Genomic DNA, 19,721 nt, shown 5'->3' with positions numbered 1-19,721 from the left:
CTGGTGAGGTTACGAGTTCATTAGCGCAGCCGCGGAGCCACTTCCTTTGTCTTTTTTCCAAAATAAAAGCCTTCATTAGTTCTTAACACAGTCTAGTCACAAGGTTACAGATTTTGCTTCCGTTTTAATGTGCAGCGTCGGTAAAGAGCTTTAGCACAATGATTGACATTACCCCGAGTCAATGACCATTGGGGGACACACGGGGTGGCCAATCAGATTACAGGGGTGGCGGGTGCCCCCGTGCCACCATGGAAGCCCCGCCACCGGTCTTAAGCCCTGTCTGGGAAACCGCCCCTTTGTGTTTCCAACAAGATTTGGTATATATTTGTAAAACAGGCAGACAGATGTAAAGGTTGACCAAGAGCATTGATTTAATACAAAACCCAACCATAAAAGGGCACTTCCGAGTGTAAGGGGAAAAAGGGCATCTGCTTCTGCACAGGTTGAGCCCTATCTGTGCACTTGCCTGTGTGTGTGTGTGTGTGTGTGTGTGTGTGTGTGTGTGTGTGTGTGTGTGTGTGTGTGTGTGTGTGTGTGTGTGTCAGAAAGAGAAGTTTTGGTTAGTACCTAAATGTTGTAGACAAAATATACTTGTTATATTATATAACATAATGATTTACTTTTTACAGAAAGTAATAAGTAAGGTAATAATAATATTACTTTTAAAAAGAGTAATGTCACATATCGCTGTGTGTATTAACGCGCACGACAAAGGAGTGACATCAAAACAGGTATTTTATAAAAAATCCAGGAGAACAAGAGCAGAGAGTAATCCAAACACAGGCAAACATTAACATAAGCAATAACCGACAAGGGAGAAAACAGAACAGGTAGTGTAATAACAAGACTAAGGGGCTGTCCACCAAGGCGCTTTTACATGGCTGAAAATACCTGCTGCAGGTGCTGAGCATGGGAAAAAAGCAGAGCGCCGGCGCTGAGCGTGGGAAAAAAGGCCAGCTGCTCACCATTTCAAAAAACGCGGCGTTTCCATTGGAAACAATTAAAAAAACGTCTCGGTGGACACATCCCCTAAAGAGTGACTACATGAACACAGGTGGAACTGAATAACTAATTAACAAAACAGAAACTAGGTCAAAAGGAAACAGAATACAAAACACAATGAAAACCCAGACAGAACCGTGACAAGAAATAAGTAATGAGTAATAAATTACTTTTTTAAAGTAATGGGCCCAACACTGATCATGACATAATTAGTATGGGAATTGTTTTATTTAATTTCCCCTTTTTTTAAATATCTTTGTTTTATTTTTGTTTATCCATATTGCTGGTGTCTCCACCTATAGGTAGGTGCTAATATATGGTTACTTTCATAGTAAATGCACATTAGGTTAAAATAATTTGGCTAAAAATGTCAGAGTTCAGTTATATGTTACAATTACGATCTGAACTATAAAGGGATAATTCACCCAAAAATGAAAATCGTGTCATCATTTCCTCACCTTCGAGTTGTTCCAAATGTGTTCCAAATGTGTATAAATGAATACAGAGATTTGCGTAATAGGACTAGTTGTTATAATCCCACTATTTCAGCACAGCTGAATTTCCCCATAGGACATTTACCGTGCCTTACGCAGGGGGGAAGCAGCCAAGAATATGAATAGAGGAAAGGAGGTCTGAGGTTCCACTGGTTCGTGGGTGTAGGCATCCTCTGTGTTTGGGGGATAAATGATTATAGACATACATAGCATACTTACCTTTCCTTGCCATTATCAGAGACATCTCATGAGTTGTGTGTCCCACTTTCATCACATTATCCTGAGTGAAAGATGCCTTTTGGTGAGGTGCTGCGGATAATGCCCTTTGTATGGTTCCCATCAATGCCACACATCGTCAGTTGTGCACCTCAGCCTCATTGGGTGTTTCGGCCCTTTATCACAAGGCACCCTCAGCCAAGGGAGGCCCACAGCAGGTTGATCAGACCTGGGTGTGTGTCGCATTGTTACAAGGTCATCTGGCAGAAGCAGTGGGCAGCTATCACTACAACTCAAAGGCACCACAGTCGTTACCCGACGGCCCTGAGGATCGAACCGGCAAACTTCTGGTCACGAATCTGACTCTCTAACCCTTAGGCCACGACTACCCAAACCATTAATGTGCGCTCAGTACCCCTGGTCCCGTGTGGCATACCATTACAGCACATTACCAAAATCAACGCAACCATACGCGCCAACACATTGGATAAGGCTGTTATAGCCCCACTGGCTCCGTTAATGAAAGCTCAGTGCCCCCAGTCCCGTATGGCATAACAATACAACACACAACACCATTTTATACGTGGTCACTTGGCAGCCCATATTGCGTCCTTCCGTTTCAACCACAGCCAGTGGCTGCTTCTCTGAGCGACAGTAGCAAGTTCTTTAACTGCCGTCCATTGGGCCTGTCCTCTGATCCCCACTTTCTTAAGCAACCTTGTAGTGGAATTGGAAACAAAGCCCCTGCAGCCCACTTCCACCGGGAACAGTTTCGCTGTCCATCCCCGATCTTCAGCTTCCGCTGCCAAGTTGGCATACCAGAGATTCTTTCTTTCAAATGCTTTGTTCATGGCCTCTTCCCAAGGTACAGTCAACTCAACTATGAGGACTGTCCTACTGGAGCTGGACCACAGAACCATGTCCGGCCACAGGTTGGTTGCTGCAATTTCCAAGGGGAAAGTAAGTCTGTGGTTTAAATCAACTCTCATTTCCCAATCCCTGGCTATACTCAGCAGTCCTGAATCTGGGGTTAAGGGCTTGGCCCGCAGTTTCTGCCCCTCCCGAATAAAGGGTTGCCTTTTTAACAAGTTAGCCTTGGCGTTTTGGGGGATGGCATTTGCTGCCACTCTCTTGGTCTCTACTGCTGCAGCCAAGCACTTTAGTACTTGATTGTGGCGCCATGTGTATATTCCTTGTGTCAAGCTCTTCTTACAACCCACAAGAATGTGTTTAAGGTTTGCTGGGGCTGCACATAGGTGGCAGGCTGGATCCTGCCCGTACCAAACATGCAGATTTGTTGGTGAGGGCAGCACGTCATATGTAGCTCTTATGATAAAACTTAGCCTGTTTGTTTCCATACTCCACAGCTCACTCCAAGTGACAGAGAAAGATATTTGGAAGAATGCTTATAACCAAACAGATCTCAACACCCATTGACTCCCATAGTAGGAAAAATACAATGGTAATCAAAAGTGCCCCAGAACTGTTTGCTGTCCTACATTCTTCAAAATGTCTTCTTTTGTGTTCAACAGATTTTTTTATAAAGTATTCAAAGAGTCAATGGGTGTTAAGATCTGTTTGATTATAAGCATTCTTCCAAATATCTTTCTCTGTGTTCATCAGAACAAATACATTTATACACATTTGGAACAACTCGAAGGTGAGGAAATGATGACAGAATTTTCATTTTTGGGTGAAGTATCACTATAAGGTAACATTTCAGCATTGAACAAACAAACAGCGACTGGGAAGCGTGGCATCGTGTGATCATGTTTATGTATGTGCTAAAATCCATTATCAGTGAAACACAGCCCAGGCCTGAGCCTTCTGATGTCAAGCCACTTCTTGCATAGCCTCCCTTTTACAGGAAGACAAAAGTGAAATTAAAACATTCCAACATTCAGCTGACAAAGCTGTCACTCCTAAAATACAGTACAATCATATAGCGCTTTACATGGAAGGGGGGAATCTCCTCAACCACCACCAATGTGCAGCATCCACCTGGATTTGTAAGACCAAGAGCCACTATAGGGAGCCAATGTACCTTAATGAAGAGAGGGTTGACGTGCTCTCTTCGGTTCATTGAAGACCACTCTTGCTGCTGCATTCTGGATCATCTGAGAGAACACACAAAAGCATACATGGGAACATAAGTACAGTACAGGTACTGGCAATGGTTTATAAATAGGTAGGCCATTTGAGATTAACTTTGATGCTGTCTAAATATTTTACCATATATCTGACATTTATGGTTTAAAAAGGCAGTGTTGGTTGCTAGAAATTCAAATAACTTTTTTACATTGTAGCTTAGTACACAAAGGCCGTCAAGCAACTAGAGGCACATGTATATTACTTTTGCTAAAAATAAAGCAAAGTAACTAATGTAGGTGAAAACACACAGGTATGACTGGGAAAGTTGTGTGGACTGCATGGAGATGCATAATGGTTTGGTGTTATTTTTTTGTTTGTTTGTTTGTTTTCTTTGACATTTTCAGGTTTTATTCACTGTGTATTTTCAATTTCATTCTTACTATGCGTGCGATAACATTTTACTGTATTGGGTTGATAAAAGATTAGTTGACTAGCCCTGACCTAACACTTTCCTTATTACTGTGAGTGTAATACACTTTAAACTCTACTATCTCAGAAAGGAAAGTACCTAACATTTTCACTTTTGTTATTACTGTGGGTGTAGTTCAATATAAATTCTGTTTTCTGCAGAGGACTTTACACTGTGCGGGGGTTAAACCTAAATGATAAGAGGCATTCTTCAAATTGGGTCTTTTTATTTTACTTCTGTACAACCAAAGAATGGACAATAAAAAAAAATCTCAAGGCTTTCTTTCCTATTTATCACCTTTTGGATTTCCAGAAGAAGTTCATGATGAAGATGAAAGCAGTACTTTAAAAAAGAAAGGGTAAGACAAGAATAATTTTAGTTGTTTAGTCTAATATTATCTGCTTTGTAGTATATATTATAAATATGTATTTTACACTTATATGTTTCTTTATGTTTCTTTAAGTACAAACCCCCTTTTCAATATTTAAATTATGATCTTTACAGTAAGAAAACGAGCGGAGTATTTCATGATCATTTAGAGGAGAGAATACGTCCGTTCATTGATCTTATTGACACTCTGCGGTCAATTGGCGTTCAAAAGGAACTGGCACTGCCAACTATTGTAGTAATTGGAGACCAGAGTTCTGGAAAAAGTTCTGTTTTGGAAGCGCTGTCTGGAGTTTCACTTCCGGGAGTGGTGAGAACAGTTTTTCTTTCTTGTATTTGTATATAAGCATAACATACATGTTTTTAAATACGTAGCTAAAATAGATAATCTACTGTATTTATTTAGTCAACATCCTACTCTAATACTTAATTACAGAGGTGGGACCAAGTCATTGTATTGCAAGTCACAAGTAAGTCTCAAGTCTTTGCCCTCAAGTCCCGAGTCAAGTCCCAAGTCAAGACAGTCAAGTCCCAAGTCAAGACCGACAAGTCTCAAGTCAAGTCCCAAGTCCTACAGTTTGAGTTTCGAGTCCTTTCGAGTCCCTTTAAAGGGAACCCGGTGTATAGAGAGATGTATGGCTTAATGCGTTGTAATAGCCTTACACTACTAGCATTTGTCGTTAGAAACACATCAAATATTTTCAGTTCTTAAAAAAAAACCTAAATGTAATACTCATTTTAACCTAAGGAGGCCGCCATGTTCTTTTTCGATGACGTAAACTGGTTGCACGCACAGCTAGGCAGCCAAACTAAACACCGACACACTAGTCAGTTCTTCAGTAAATATAAGGTTCTGTAGGATAATATATACAGTATATATATATATTATGTATATGTGTGTAACAATGTTCACAGCAAGGAAGAAGGAGGAGGGAACCGGCGAACGTTGAACAACAAAACTTTAATAAGATAAACAAACAACAAAACGAAAGTAAAATGCCAGCAGCTCCCTCACGGTCGACTGCCGGTCACACATAATAAAACATAACGTAAAGTCCAAGCCTGGTTCTCTCTCGTCCTTTACTGTTGTCGCTCCTGCTTTTATATAATGCTAAAAGAAGAAAGAAAGAAAATAAAGACGCTATTTGGTGTATTTTCCTACATTTTAATATTGTTTGTCAGAAACAACACAAACATGCATATTAATAACCAAAATCATTTCGAATTTATCATATACACGATGTTTTAGCCATTATACAATGCATGTTATCCAGATTTTGACTTTTTGATGTTGATTTATCAACATCAGTAGCCTAACGTTATTGTCTTCTCTCCCTCGGTCATTAGCTGACGGGGGTTAATATTCACGTGTGCTCTAATACAGAATAAATAACCAAACCGCAAGCATTATTATTGTGTTTATCAGTATATTCTCATAATGTATAAAGTATACGATTACGGTGGACGCTGATGTCTTAAATAGTCCAAAATGTCTCAAAGATGGTAGTTTAAAGCTATGATTTAATGCACGCTCACCTTGAACAGGCGTCTAATACTGAACGCGTTCTTTTATGGCTGGCAGGCTGGCTTGTGTCAAGAGGACATACCGCCACCTACTGTCCCTGTGTGTTTGTATATCTGATCTTATGTTTTCCGTGTCATATTTTACTGTTATATATGGAAAACGTGTGTGCTTCGCTGTTGCGAAAGAGAACAGGTTTAGTTCGCAACCATTTGACATTACGGATTCTGACACAAAAAATGGCAGCCTCCAAGTAAAAATATTTTTTCAAAGTTTATGAATACTGTGACAGTTACACTGTTTTTTTTATTTCACAATTATAAAGTCAATGCCATTGTTCATATATTAAGCCATACATCGCTCTATACCCAGGCATCCTTTTAACGTGTTTGCAATGTAACGTTAACAGTGAGTTTACAGTCTCATTGATTTAACTATGCAGCTAGCAAAGTTACTTAGCCGATAAGCTAACGTTAGCGTCATTCAAAACTTACCGTTCTTTGTGCAACTTCAAATGTCGAACGAAGTTAGAAGTTGTTGCGTCTCAATCTGTAATCTTCGACCTGCATGTTTTGCATATTGCAGTTCGTTTTTTGTTGACCACCTCGTAGTTTTTATACCCGAACGAAACTATCTTTGGTATCATTTTTGCCAACTGGCGTGTTGTTTGACAGTTCTTCTTCATTGGTTGTCCTGAAATTTGATTGGATGGATACTGTCGGATCAAAACAACGTGGATCTAAATTGATTGGATGTTGTGCCGACAGCACACACACACACAGATGCACATAAACACAGAGAGAGAGAGAGCGGTCCACGTCAACATACTTTTTAATCTTTGGGTTTTGGGGAAAGTAGCAAGTCTTTTCAAGTCAAAAGGCTCAAGTCCAAGTGAAGTCACGAGTTACTGATGTTAAAGTCCAAGTCGAGTTGCAAGTCTCTTTACATTTTGTCAAGTCAAAAGTCATCAAATTCATGACTCGAGTCTGACTCGAGTCCAAGTCATGTGACTCGAGTCCACACCTCTGCTTAATTATGTAAATTATATATTTAGATATAGTAATGTAAAGTAATCTTTCATTGATGTGATATTAGTTGAACTGTTTTTAAAGGAATTGTAACAAGATGCCCATTAGAACTGAAGTTGCGGCAGGTAAGGAGTGGAGTGGAGTCAACTGGAGGGCATTTATATCTTCCCAGCCAACATGTATATGTGGGCCCCATATGGTTTATAGTGGGGCTACATAGGTATCAAGTGGGCATGGTCCCAATATGGGCATCTTATATGGGACCCGCTCGGTTAAGCTAAATAGGTCACACATGGGCTAACAAAAAATGGATTCCCTATATAGGTCCCATATGGGTCATTATGGGAAATAAGTGTATGGGTGCCAAATGAGTTCCACATGTAGGGCCCTCGTGGACAACCCATATTGTTCTCACATGGGCAAACACAATCAATCTCATATAGGCTGCCCACATGGGCCCAAGGTAGTACTCGCATGGTTGATCTGTATATGGGTTCTGAATGGGTAAACACATATGGGGACCTCATGGCCAACCCATATGAGTCACACATGACCAAACACAATCAGTCCCATATAGGCTGCCCACATGGGCCCAAGGTAAGACTCACATGGTTGATCTGTATATGGGTTCTGAATGGGTAAACACATATTGGACCCTAATGGCCAACCCATATGGATCGCACATGAGCAAACACAATCAGTCCCATATAGGCTGCCCACATGGGCCCAAGGTAAGACTCACATAGGTGATCTCTAAATGGGTTCTAAGTCAGAAAACACATATTGGGCCCTCATGGACAACCCATACAGGTCTCACATGGGCAAACACAATCAATCCCATATAGGTTGCTCACATGGGCTCAAGGTAGGACCCACATAGGTAATCTATATGGTTTCTGAAAGGAGAAACACAAACACTGCATAAATGAAAAATATGTTTCCATGAATAATCTTTTACAATTTATTTGGGACCTTCCCATTTTTACTAAAAGTTATTTTTATATTATTTTTAATAACTGAAGCTGTCAGTCAGTTCAAAACTACGGTGGACCACTAGTGTACATGACAACGAAATTTAAAAAGCAAATATAAGTTCACAACACAAAGCAATCAAGCCACAACACAACGGAATCGAGTCACAATACAACGGAACCGAGTCACAACACAACGGAATAGAGCCACAACACAACGGAATAGAGCCACAACACAACGGAATCGAGTCACAACACAACGGAAATGCTCCCGACCACTAGGCGGCACTTTCGGCATGATAAATTAGGTCATGCCGGGTAGGAGGTGCGTGTTTTGCTGGGGGTTGTTTTAGTGGTTTTGGTAGCCTGTTTTGCTTGTGTAAAGCATTTGAAAGGAAAGTGTGTTCTACTGTGGAAAAACTGAATGTCAATGGCAAACAATCTCATATGAACAAATTTGCACAGCGCTTTTGAATGCTTGATTTTGATTGGCTAGTCATGACATTCTAATGTATGTTATGGCCCTTTCACCAGACTTGGCAGTTGGACAGAGTTGCTGCGTTGCTGCTGTCTCTCATAGTGAAAATGTCTCTGGGCGGACGTTCAAGGTCACTAACCAGCCTGAAGTTGATGTATATTAATTTTTGCGGCAATGACTAATACTAATGACGCTCATTTTAGGCACAGTTTTCTATGACATTTTGCGTGTGTCGTGTATTTTAACTTGCAAATCAACCCACTCTGTATTCTTTATTTAAATCTCTGTATTTGTCTTCTTTTTGTTAGGTCATATAACTTCGGGGCCATAAAAACATCCATTTGAGTGACTGGTTGACAGAACTTTGACAGGGGGTCATAAATCAATCAAACTTTTGACACAAGGTATATGATTATACTACTTACAGTCCCTGAAGCTGAAAAACACCTCCACATCATGATGCTGTTTCCACTACACTTTACTGTTAAGACGGTATTGTACAGGTGTTGAGCAGTGCTTGTTTTTCTCCAGACATGACGCATGAATCTGAGATTCATCAGACCAGAATATCTTGTTTCTGACAGTTTGAAAGATTCGTTGAAGTACGTTTTTGCATATTTCAAGTTTCCATGTGTCTTCACTGAGCAAAGGCTTGAGTCTGGCCACTAATCCATAAAGCCCAGATTGGTGGAGTGTTGCAGTGATGTTTGTCCTTCTATAAGTTTCTCCCATCTCCATATATGATCATGGAGCTCAACCAGAGTGATCATCAGCTTCTTGGTCACCGCTCTAACCAAGACCCTTCTCCATCGATGGCTCAGTTTGGACAGGAGGTCAGCTCAAGTAAGAGATCTGGTGGTTCCAAACCTCTTTCATTGAGGATAAATGGAGGCTACATGCTTCTGTGAACCTTCAATACAGCAGATTTTTTTCAGAAGTGTTCCCCAGATTTGTGCCTTGATACAATCCTGTCTCAAAGCTCTACTGGCAGTTCTTTTGACCTCATGTCTTGGTTTTTACTTTGATATGCATTTTCAGCTGTTGCACCCTTTATAGAGAGGTATGTGCCGCTCCAAATCATACTTATTCAAATGAATTTGGCACAGGTTAACTCCACTCGAAGTGTATAAACATCAACAAGCAAAACTAATGCTTCTGAGCTAAATTTCAAGTGTCCCAGAAAAGGGTGTGAATACTTATGCAATGTACTTATTTTAGTTTTTCATTTTTAATAAATTTGCAAAGCTGTCAAAAATCAGTTTTTTGTTTTGTCATTAATGTGCATGGAGTGTAGATTAATGTAAAAAAATAATCATTTAAAGTAGTTTAAGATAAGGCAGAAGCATAACAAAATGTGAATAAAATGAAGGGGATGAATACTTTTGCAAGCCACTGTAAATTCATGAGCAAAAATCCACTTGTGATATTTCACAGGACAGAAATATTTGTAGTAGCCTGTGCTTATGATGGAAAATGTGAAAACAAAATCACCTCTTTAAAGGAATTCAACTTTAGTTAAACTCCCCCTGCGGTGAAAATCCACATTTGAATGTTGTTTATATGTCTATGTGGTGTTTTTAATACACTATAAGATAAACCATATGCAAATTCATTATTTTAATCCATGGCAGAGTACTTTCTCCATAAATCTGCAGTTTACCAAAGATGGTTGAAAACAGCAGTTTGAAACTGCCTCTGTTCACAACATCATAACTCTGTAACCAATCACGTGAACAGATTTGAGGCATAGATATGTAAGGATGGTGCATAGACAATCATTGCTGTTTCAGCTCTGACCACCAGCACACTCAGATCACACGTCAACTGAAGCATCTAGGCTACAGTCATCAATTCAAATGTTACATTTGAGTCATTTTAAGGCATTTTTGCATTGTTGAATACAGCGGGACTTTAAGTGAATTAGCTAACCAAGCAATATACAATAGATTTTGTGTTTCAAAGCCTTTTTTTACAGATATGTCTACCTGATCTTCATGGTCATGGTAACATGNTTTTTTGCAGATATGTCTACCTGATCTTCATGGTCATGGTAACATTGGTCAACTTGTTAACAATCCCATTGCACATGGCTTTTTCTGAGGATATCCATGGAACCTTACACAGGTTTTGGATATCTTTTAATGTCATCACAACAGACATTATCTTCTTTTTTGACATTTTGATAAATCACCGAATGGGATTCATCTGTAGGGTATGGTCGGATCACGATTACCATCTGTGATCGTAAAACACAGTAACCTCTCAGCAGGACTACGACCAGGCACCAACAAGTCTGGCCAAATGTCCTATTCTCAACACCTTCATCTAAACCAGGACAGATTCGGATACTCTCCCCTAGACTTCAAAGGAGGTTCTTGGGGGAGGACAAGACTGTTCACCAAAGTGAGAAAAGCCATGTGGCCCCCAGGGACTGAGAGCCTCAAATTCTTCCAAAATAATGTCTCTTTCTCTTTCCTTAGCCACAAAAGACTGGTTTAAAGTGTATACACATGAATCTCCACATTGTATGCTTGCATACCTTATTCTCCTTCACCTATAACCTCAAAGGCATATGTACTCAGTGGTATTCTGTGTATATTTACATTCTTGTCCAAACTACAGGTGAATGTAATTGTAACCCCTTCATGTTTCATATCTACGTGTTTCCCTTTTCATGTCTTAGAATATGGTGTATAGCACAGTAATGTATTTTATACCATACTCATTTTATTCTATTCTAAGTCTATTCCTGCTCCAAACTCCCAGGCGACCATAAATGCAAATGAGTTAGTGTGCCGGACAAAGAAACATGTTTTCGCGCCCAAAACTATATCATCACATTGGATCGCCCACTTTGGAGGGGCGTGACGCCCTCTGTGTTAAAACATCTGAACACGCAGGAAAGCTTGCTCTTTTGTGTATGTTCATTCGTTCGCTCGTGGGCGTTCGCACTCATGCGCGTTCGCTCGTTCATTTTCTGTCAACCTCTCGAGACCTGCCTCTCCTCAGAGACAGCTTTCTTCAGGCAGTTTTGCTTCAAGCTAAATCAACGGACTCACGGCCCGCTCTGAACGCATCAGGACCCTTTGATACGCGCGCCAGCACGTGTCCCGAGAAACAAAGAAGCCAATGCAAGTATCTGAACTATTGCTAACCAGTTGCGTATAAGCTTTGCCCCTTTTAAATAAGGAGATTTGTCCTTGATGGTTCGTGCAGATGTGAATAGCTGATTTAATACTGCCTTTTTCTTTGCTTTATCTATTTCTTTGATTCTCTACTGTTTTACGTTTTTATGTTTGTTTGTTAATGTTTGGTCTTTGTTAGTAGTTGGTTTTAGTTACCCCGTAGTGTAGATAAATAAACCACATGTGTATCCACGCTCGAATTGTTTCTGTGTTTATTTATCACATATCAAGATCACTTAAACTGCTTGATTTCGTTAAGATTTCTGAAGTGGTACTGTACTACAGTAAGAATATTGTTTTTCCAGGCCAGGGGAGTAATATTTCTTAGAGTTAATATACGACCTGCTGATCACTCGCTGGACGAGTACATTTAGTCTGTAGCTGTTATTAGCTCTGCTGCATCAGGTAAAGTGTATAAAATAATTAATGGTTAATCACAATTAATTATACGTATGTTACTGTGGTTAAACTCATAGTTTCCCCGAAATTGTCACGGTTGGAGGTGTGGAGAGAAGAACCCAAGCGCAGGCAGGCAGTGAAGGGGTTAACAAAAAGGATATTTATTTAAACACGAAAACGAAACAAAAACCCACGATGGGGAAAAACGGATACGATAACAAAACATAAATTAAAACAAAACACTTCTCACAGGGGAGCAAAAAATAACCAAACAAACTAGCGACGCAACGTCTAAATGAAAAGCGATGCGAGACAAGACAAGGGTATCCACAACAGGTAATCCACAGTGTAACGTAGCACACAAGGTCAAAGGCACACGACACGGTACATCCACAAACACAACGTAATCCACGAACACAAGACAAAGAAACAAGAGGGTATTTATAGGGGAACACAAACGAGGGGTAATGAAACACTCAGGGAAGGATAACAAGGAAACGAGATGGCGGGAACAGAGACGAGACACTGGAGAGAACGTATATTATTGTCAGAAGGACAATACTATGTTTCTCTCCACACATAACCAAAGGCTTTGTCATGACTCTGCTACAGGACCAAGGAAAACATGACTAAATGAAGCAGAGCCATGACAGAAATACACTACACATCAGAGAAGAAGATCAGGTAGGAAACTGTGCTGTAACAGAGCGTTCTGGGAGAAAAACAATTCATTTTCTCTTTAGAGAAAATAAATTAAAACTAAACCTTTATAGCCAAATTCCTGATGAACTTCCACAAGTCTTCTCATCCTTAATATTGCCAATCAGACATTTTCACATTTTTAGAAATAATCCACTTGTAATTAATGACTGCAAATATGATTTTTTATTCTTGTTTATAATAGCAGTGTAATAGCTCGATTTTGCCAACTTTACAGCCTTCCGATATCGAGATAGTGAGTCTCTTAACATTTGCTGTGAGACCTGAAGTCTGTCCTTTTTCCACTTTCGCTCGGCTCGTCTAAAGATCTGCCTAAGTGCGTGTATAGAGTCATTTAACAATGGCTCCAGTCTTGACTTTTGACAAATGGTCTTAAAAGATGCCACCAAGTCCATCACATAGACACAACCCAGATAGCACAATCCATCTGGTTTACGTCTATTTGACGTCTGCATTTACATCTGCAAGACATCTTAAATACATAGTTTGCTCATCTGCAATATGTCTTGGAGACGTCTGAACGTCTGTAATACGTCTGCTAAAGATCTGGAGATCTGCTGCTTAAAAACATCTGCTAAACATCTTAGAAAGAGCTGTTGTACATCCATTCTAAATCATAAACATCTTACAGACATCTTCTAGATGTCTATATGAAGTCTGACAGCAGACATCTCCGAGACGTATTGCAGATGAGCAAACGATGTATTGTAGATGTCTTGCAGATGTAAATGCAGACGTCAAATAGACGTAAACCAGATGTATGTGTGCTATCAGGGAAGTGGAATTGAACCTGGAAAGTAGCCCCTCAACACTCAAAATGCAATTCGATTCATCCAAAATTCACATGAACTGTAACCGTATCCCTGAAATCTGATTGGTTGATTGAAAAATTGTCCCAGGGTCATCATCTCTCCCAAGGACATCTCTCACTTGGCAAAATCTGGAAAGCCAACCTTCCAGGACCGAGTTTGGGGCACCCCTGCATAATAGTCACAAAAGGTCAAATCATGTGAAAAATAAAAATTCAACGCATTCTTTTCTTGTTTAGTCATGACGGTTTGAGGATGATGCCTGCCAAGTTACCTGTGGTTTGGGACAAGTTCCAGTTTCCTAGTTTGAGGTCCAAATTAGAGTTGCATAAAAACTTGTTGAAAAAAAGTAGTTTTCAACATTTCTGTAACAATAGGCCATTTAGATTTCATGTTATTAGCAACTGAAATTGCTGGCAGACATGTATTTCTTCATGTATCTGAGTGATGTTAAAAATATGCTAGACATCCACCAAAGTAACTGAAAACATGCAGCATATGCCTGTTAGTGATTTTCTGTTGCAGCGCCCCCTGTAGGAGAATTTTAGATGGAAGATCTGGACATTTCATCAACAGAAATGAAACTGAACTCTGTGGTTTTTTGATCCCACAAACATAAAGGAAGTTATGTCTGACAGATGGCTGCTGATGCACTTGAGTGATGGGTGGGATTTTTTTACTTACAGTCTCTGATGCCCAGACACAAAACTTAACTTTGGCAGATCAGTGAACACAATGAAGTAAGGCAATGAGCAATATCAGAGAATGTGTATTTATTGACATGACACAATCACTTCATTTCCAATCAACATTTTCAAAGTTGAGTGGACGACTTCACCTTAAAAAAAGAAAAGCAAAGCCAGTAAGTCACCTCATCACACTTGAATTCTTCATTATTTGAACTTGAACATGAACTAACTTTATCCTCCAGCAGTTCAGCCTGATTGTTCTTGTTCATCTTCCTCAGGATGGTCAGCGTGCACTCCACGGCTCCATCTTTTTTATAACGATCCATCATCTTATCTACTGTACTTAAGACACTTGCGTTCTCCAGTTCAGAAGCTGAAAAACCGTGTTTCTTCAGATGCCACAGAAAGCGACTCCATTCATCTTTGAGCAGCTCGTTCAGTGAGTTCATGAGGAGATCTTCTACACACGACATCATTCAACACCAATTCACTTCTGCAGGACGAGAAGAAAATAAACATGTCAGACGGTTTCTGGAGCTCTTGGGCCTCATTTATATTGTGATCGTAAAGTGTGCGTACGCAAAAATCGACGGAGACGTTCATATTAATGCAAAAGGTCTTTGACGTGGAAAAGTGCTTTGCGCCACGTCAGGGTCTGAGCAGACGAACGCACTTTTGCTTCTGTGAGTGCTGCAGGTTTTTGGAAATATTAGTCATTCTTGCCACTTCTATAAGATTTGGACGTTGACTGGTGCTCTTTCACATAACAATGACATTATTTAGACATCATTAAAAGGCGGAGATCTGAAACTGTTAAACTGCGCGCAATTTCACCATCATTTGCGATTTATAGATTTCACATTTGATAGAGAGGCCTACAAGCGTTTTCTGTGCGCACGTGCGTTCTATGAATCACACATACTCACTTTGAAAAATGATCGCAAAAACAAATTTGTGCACACACACACACACACACACACACACACACAGAAGAGGTGGGAAAAACTTGAATTATGTCAAGCAGTCGGATGTACAAGTTTGGGCATAACATAAAAATGTGTTTGTACAGACACTGCAGAGAGACAATTACAAATCAAACACAGAATCACTGAAGAACACATCTGCTATCTGATACAGTAGATGATAGTATATATACTGTATTTTGTATATCTTCTATTTCCAAATAATCACACCAACAGTTGTCTCCTTCTCACCAAGCTTCTGTCTGTAGCCTATTGAAGGTTTGTGCAGGTCTCCAATCTTGTCGCTGACATCCTTTAAAACCTATTTGGTCTGGACCATGGTGTTGGAGAGGTTGAACTGGAAGATACAGATTCTGTTGGCAGGCATCTTTTATATACATAACAAGCTGATTTAGGAGTACTTTCTTAAAGTGACAGGACTAATCTGTGGTCCATATAGGCACATAACCAATCTGTGGAGCCAGAATTCTTGCTAGTTGGTAGGGGATCAAATACTTATTTCACTGACTGAAATGCAAATCAATTTATAACCTTTATATAACATTTTTTTCCCCTGATTTTTTTTAATATTCTGTGTCTATCAGTTAAAATAAACCCACCATAAAAATTATAGACCCTTCATTTGTTTGTAAGTAGGCAAACTTACAAAATCAGCAGGGGATCAAATACTTATTTCCCTCACTGTACAGTATACAGTAGTGCTGTAGTACTCGAGTCCAGACTCGAGATGTTTTTTTATGATCTCGGACTTGTCTTGGACTCGTTGGTATTTGCACTCGGACTTGTCTCGGACTTAGTCATTGGTCTCAACCAAGTCCAGATATATATATATTTTTCTCCTTCAAAACAAAACATTGATAGAGCATGCTTCTTGTGATCCGAAAACTGTTGCCGACTCTCGACTCAAGAACGAGAGCCTCGCGTGTTCATAAGTTCTCTCTTCACACAGCAGTTCAGTTCAGTGTGTGCTGTTGTTGTAATTAAATAACTCCGGTATATTGGTTCAAGTCCGCGGGACTGTCATGCACGCCAGAAAGTGAATAACTGAATTAATTTGTGAGTAATATTAAGTGTTTACGGGAGACGCTAAACGCGAACAATTCAGATGAACTGGTTTGACCGGTTCACTTAAAAGAATGAACCGGTTCAAATGAACAATTCGTCCGCGGTGCGAACTGAACAGCATCAATCATTCATCAGGCAGGATGTCAGCGAGAAGCGGCATAATAACATTTGGTTTTACAAACCATAAAGAATTTATCGACAGTGCGCTTAAAAGGAAACTTTTTGCAACAAAACTTTCTCTGAAACGTGTGGGACAACATCCAATTTTGTAAGAAACCTGCAAAGGCATCACAAAGAGAGGTAAGTTAATGCCATGTTTCAGAGTTAGCATTGCATTTAAGTATTTTTAGAAAGTAGTTATGAGTTTAGAAAGTAGGGCTTCAAGATTAGATTGATCATATTTTTATTGTCATTGACCTGATGGTTAGAGAGTCGGACTCGTGACCAGAAGGTTGCCGGTTCGATACCCAGGGCAGGCAGGTAACAACTGAGGTGCCCTTGAGCAAGGCACCTTACCCCTACTTGCTCCCCGGGCGCTGCAGTGATAGCTGCCCACTGCTCCGGGGGTACGTGTGTTCACTACTCTCTGGATGGGTTAAATGCAGAGGTCACATTTCGTTGCCTTGTACTTGTACATGTGCAATGACAATAAAGTTGAATCTAAATCTAAAATTTCGATATGAACATGTTATTTAAGGATGGGTACCGAAGTCATGATTTTTTTTCTGTCTCTGTCTTGACTGTCTCAATTGGACTCGGTCTTGACTTGGACTCGAACCTCTTTGGACTTGGACTTGTCTTGGACTCGACAACAGTGGACTTGACTACAGCCCTAGTATATAGTGAATTCATTATTCATTGTTGTGAATCACAATCTCATTGTGATTCTCACAATTTCATTGTCTACACTTCATGTGAAGTGATGGGATGAGAAATTTGCTGCAAGTTTTAACACCACCGTCTACAAAAGACACAAAAATGAAACTTAGACTTCAATTCAATTCAAATTCAAGCAGCTCTACGTACGTTATAATTAATTCAAAATAAATAATAATCATGATAGATAAATAAATAAAACAAAGGTGTTATATAAATAAAATACATGGTGTTATTGTAAGTTACTCTCCGTGTAATGTACATTAACAAAACTGTATTGTTAGAAACCATCAATTATTCATTAAAGCATATTCTTTATAATGTGCGTAATATTTACATTTACATTTAGTACTCGCAGTTAATATCACACACTTCAGACTAATAGGACACAAAATAATCACACATTTCTTTTTATTAATATTGATAAACAGAATAACATGATTGAGTCTGTCTTACCTTCAGTAATGATGATGAATGTCTCTTCTGCACTTCTGTTGAAGATCTCTGATGTCTTTCAATCTATGGTGAATGTGGGTGTGTTTTCCCTTAGAACAGAAAACAAGTGAAACTGGGTTTACAGCATTCACGACAGGAAAACACCACATTAAAAATAGCTGTACACCTACTTTTACACTGCTCCACATATTTATAACAAGTTATTCATGTGACTGTTGAACAAAAACATTATCAGCGTTGAGAGCATGTTTTGCAGAAACACTTGTCGACTTTCACATTGAGTTTTCTGGCGTATTGTATAACAGGACAGCTGAGATTCTCAACGTTCTCAAGCCAACTGCCAACTTACAATGTCTTTGTGACTGTGAAGCCTATCGAATTCAACTGAAATGACATTTTATGTTGCTTACATTTGATAAAAACACTGACACTTATTAATTCATACTGTGATTCATTACACACATTTCATGCTGTTACAATATATATCACATTATCATGGCCAAAAAATGTTGTTTGATGTTGTGTCGGGATTGGGGAAGGTTGTTGTATTGTTCTTGTGTAGTCACTCAAAACAGTGTTTTACCAAGAAATAACAGAGCTCGCACACACAGCTTCTTTCAAATGGTGTCCTTTACTTTTTTCTTCACCTGGACCATAACCAATCCACAGGGAATATGCAAAGTAGCATACGCAACAGGAGTTAATAGCCAATCAACATTCAGTATGTAAAACAATATACGTGAGCTGATAATATCTTCTAGTCAGCTCTAAAGACAAAACTTGCCATGCTAAACCATTGATTTTGTTTAGAGCAACAGTAGTCAATATACCTGTAAAGTAACCTGCCACAGACCACCCCACCGTGTTTCAGGGAGTTGTCCATGGATTACTAGTTTTATGACCATTATAAAAATCAGGTGGTTTTCGTACCTCCCGTTTTTGTCTAGTCAAGGACTTTGCCTCGTCATTAATCTTTTTCTGTGTTAAGATAGTAGTTCCTGTAGACATAATAGCAGGATAACAACAGCCTTTCCATTCTGCCTCATCTAAATGGTAATATGCAATTTCACCACAGATCCACACCATCCCAGGTGCGCTGTCCAGGTGTGAGAATGGGCAGTTAAACCCTTCGCTGGTTTTGTTCTGATAGTTCATCGTGCAATTATAGTTTTTTTTTCTTTTGGATTGATTGAGAGTTATCATATTTTTACAATCAGACATTCCCACCACATGCTTTCCTACCCTAGAACGTATACATAAATCTGCAGGATGAGCATGTACATGAAATGTTGGCCCTTGAAATGGTGCACCCATATACGAGCAATTATAATCTCGAATCATGCATGTTACTGGTCTACCATCACGCACATTTTTGGTCATTTGTACAATCAAAGACATTTGTCTAGGTATATCACATATACCCTTTTCGCTCAATATCATGTCTGTTGTCATTTCCTGAGTTTTCCACATCGAATGTAACTGTAAACACACCCAACAATCTCCATCAACCTCCTCCTGTACAACTTTTCTCTGCAACAAAGCTAATACACATGCATAGTTGCTGTCACACTTAGCCTTTGCAACTCTTACTTCCTTCGTTCCTGGGTTGAGATCTGAGCCCATAAAGAAATCAATGTCCTGTGATGTGTCATCAGATACATCTGAGCTTAGTTCAGTCATTATCTTTTTTACAGTGGGTTCGGATCTCGGTGGTATATTGTGTAATTTCTGGACACATATAGATGTTTTTTACATGTATTATTGTGTAATTTCTGGACACATATAGATGTTACATGTATTATTGTGTAATTTCTGGACACATATAGATATATTTTACATGTATTGAGCACTGTTTTTCACCACAGTTATAAATGCACTTGA

The 19,721-nt window shown here is 39.5% G+C and overlaps 2 long non-coding RNA genes across 6 annotated transcripts; one reads left to right on the top strand and one right to left on the bottom strand.

The window, feature by feature from the left end:
- Nucleotides 1–3,672: 3,672 nt before the first annotated feature.
- LOC130551327 (uncharacterized) lies at nt 3,673–17,930 on the bottom strand. 5 transcript variants are annotated; one of them, XR_008962579.1, is made up of 7 exons: nt 17,841–17,871; nt 17,215–17,469; nt 15,675–17,094; nt 14,691–14,953; nt 14,046–14,609; nt 13,807–13,941; nt 3,673–3,829 (listed from the first exon to the last, which is right to left on the bottom strand). It is a non-coding gene; the product is annotated as an uncharacterized LOC130551327 (long non-coding RNA). The 5 variants fall into 5 exon arrangements; XR_008962580.1 differs by lacking the exon at nt 3,673–3,829 and having other exon boundaries at nt 13,422–13,941; nt 15,675–16,785; nt 16,926–17,094; XR_008962581.1 differs by lacking the exon at nt 3,673–3,829 and having other exon boundaries at nt 13,429–13,941; nt 15,675–15,780; nt 16,926–17,094.
- On the top strand, nt 3,840–4,966 carry LOC130551329 (uncharacterized). Its single transcript, XR_008962583.1, has 3 exons — nt 3,840–3,876; nt 4,434–4,630; nt 4,777–4,966. It is a non-coding gene; the product is annotated as an uncharacterized LOC130551329 (long non-coding RNA).
- Nucleotides 17,931–19,721: the final 1,791 nt, after the last annotated feature.

The sequence above is a fragment of the Triplophysa rosa genome, unplaced genomic scaffold (assembly GCF_024868665.1).
Source record: "Triplophysa rosa unplaced genomic scaffold, Trosa_1v2 scaffold90_ERROPOS274359, whole genome shotgun sequence".
NCBI lineage: Eukaryota > Metazoa > Chordata > Actinopteri > Cypriniformes > Nemacheilidae > Triplophysa > Triplophysa rosa.
Note: the sequence above shows the minus strand (reverse complement) of the source record. Positions and strands in the feature narration are given on the sequence as shown.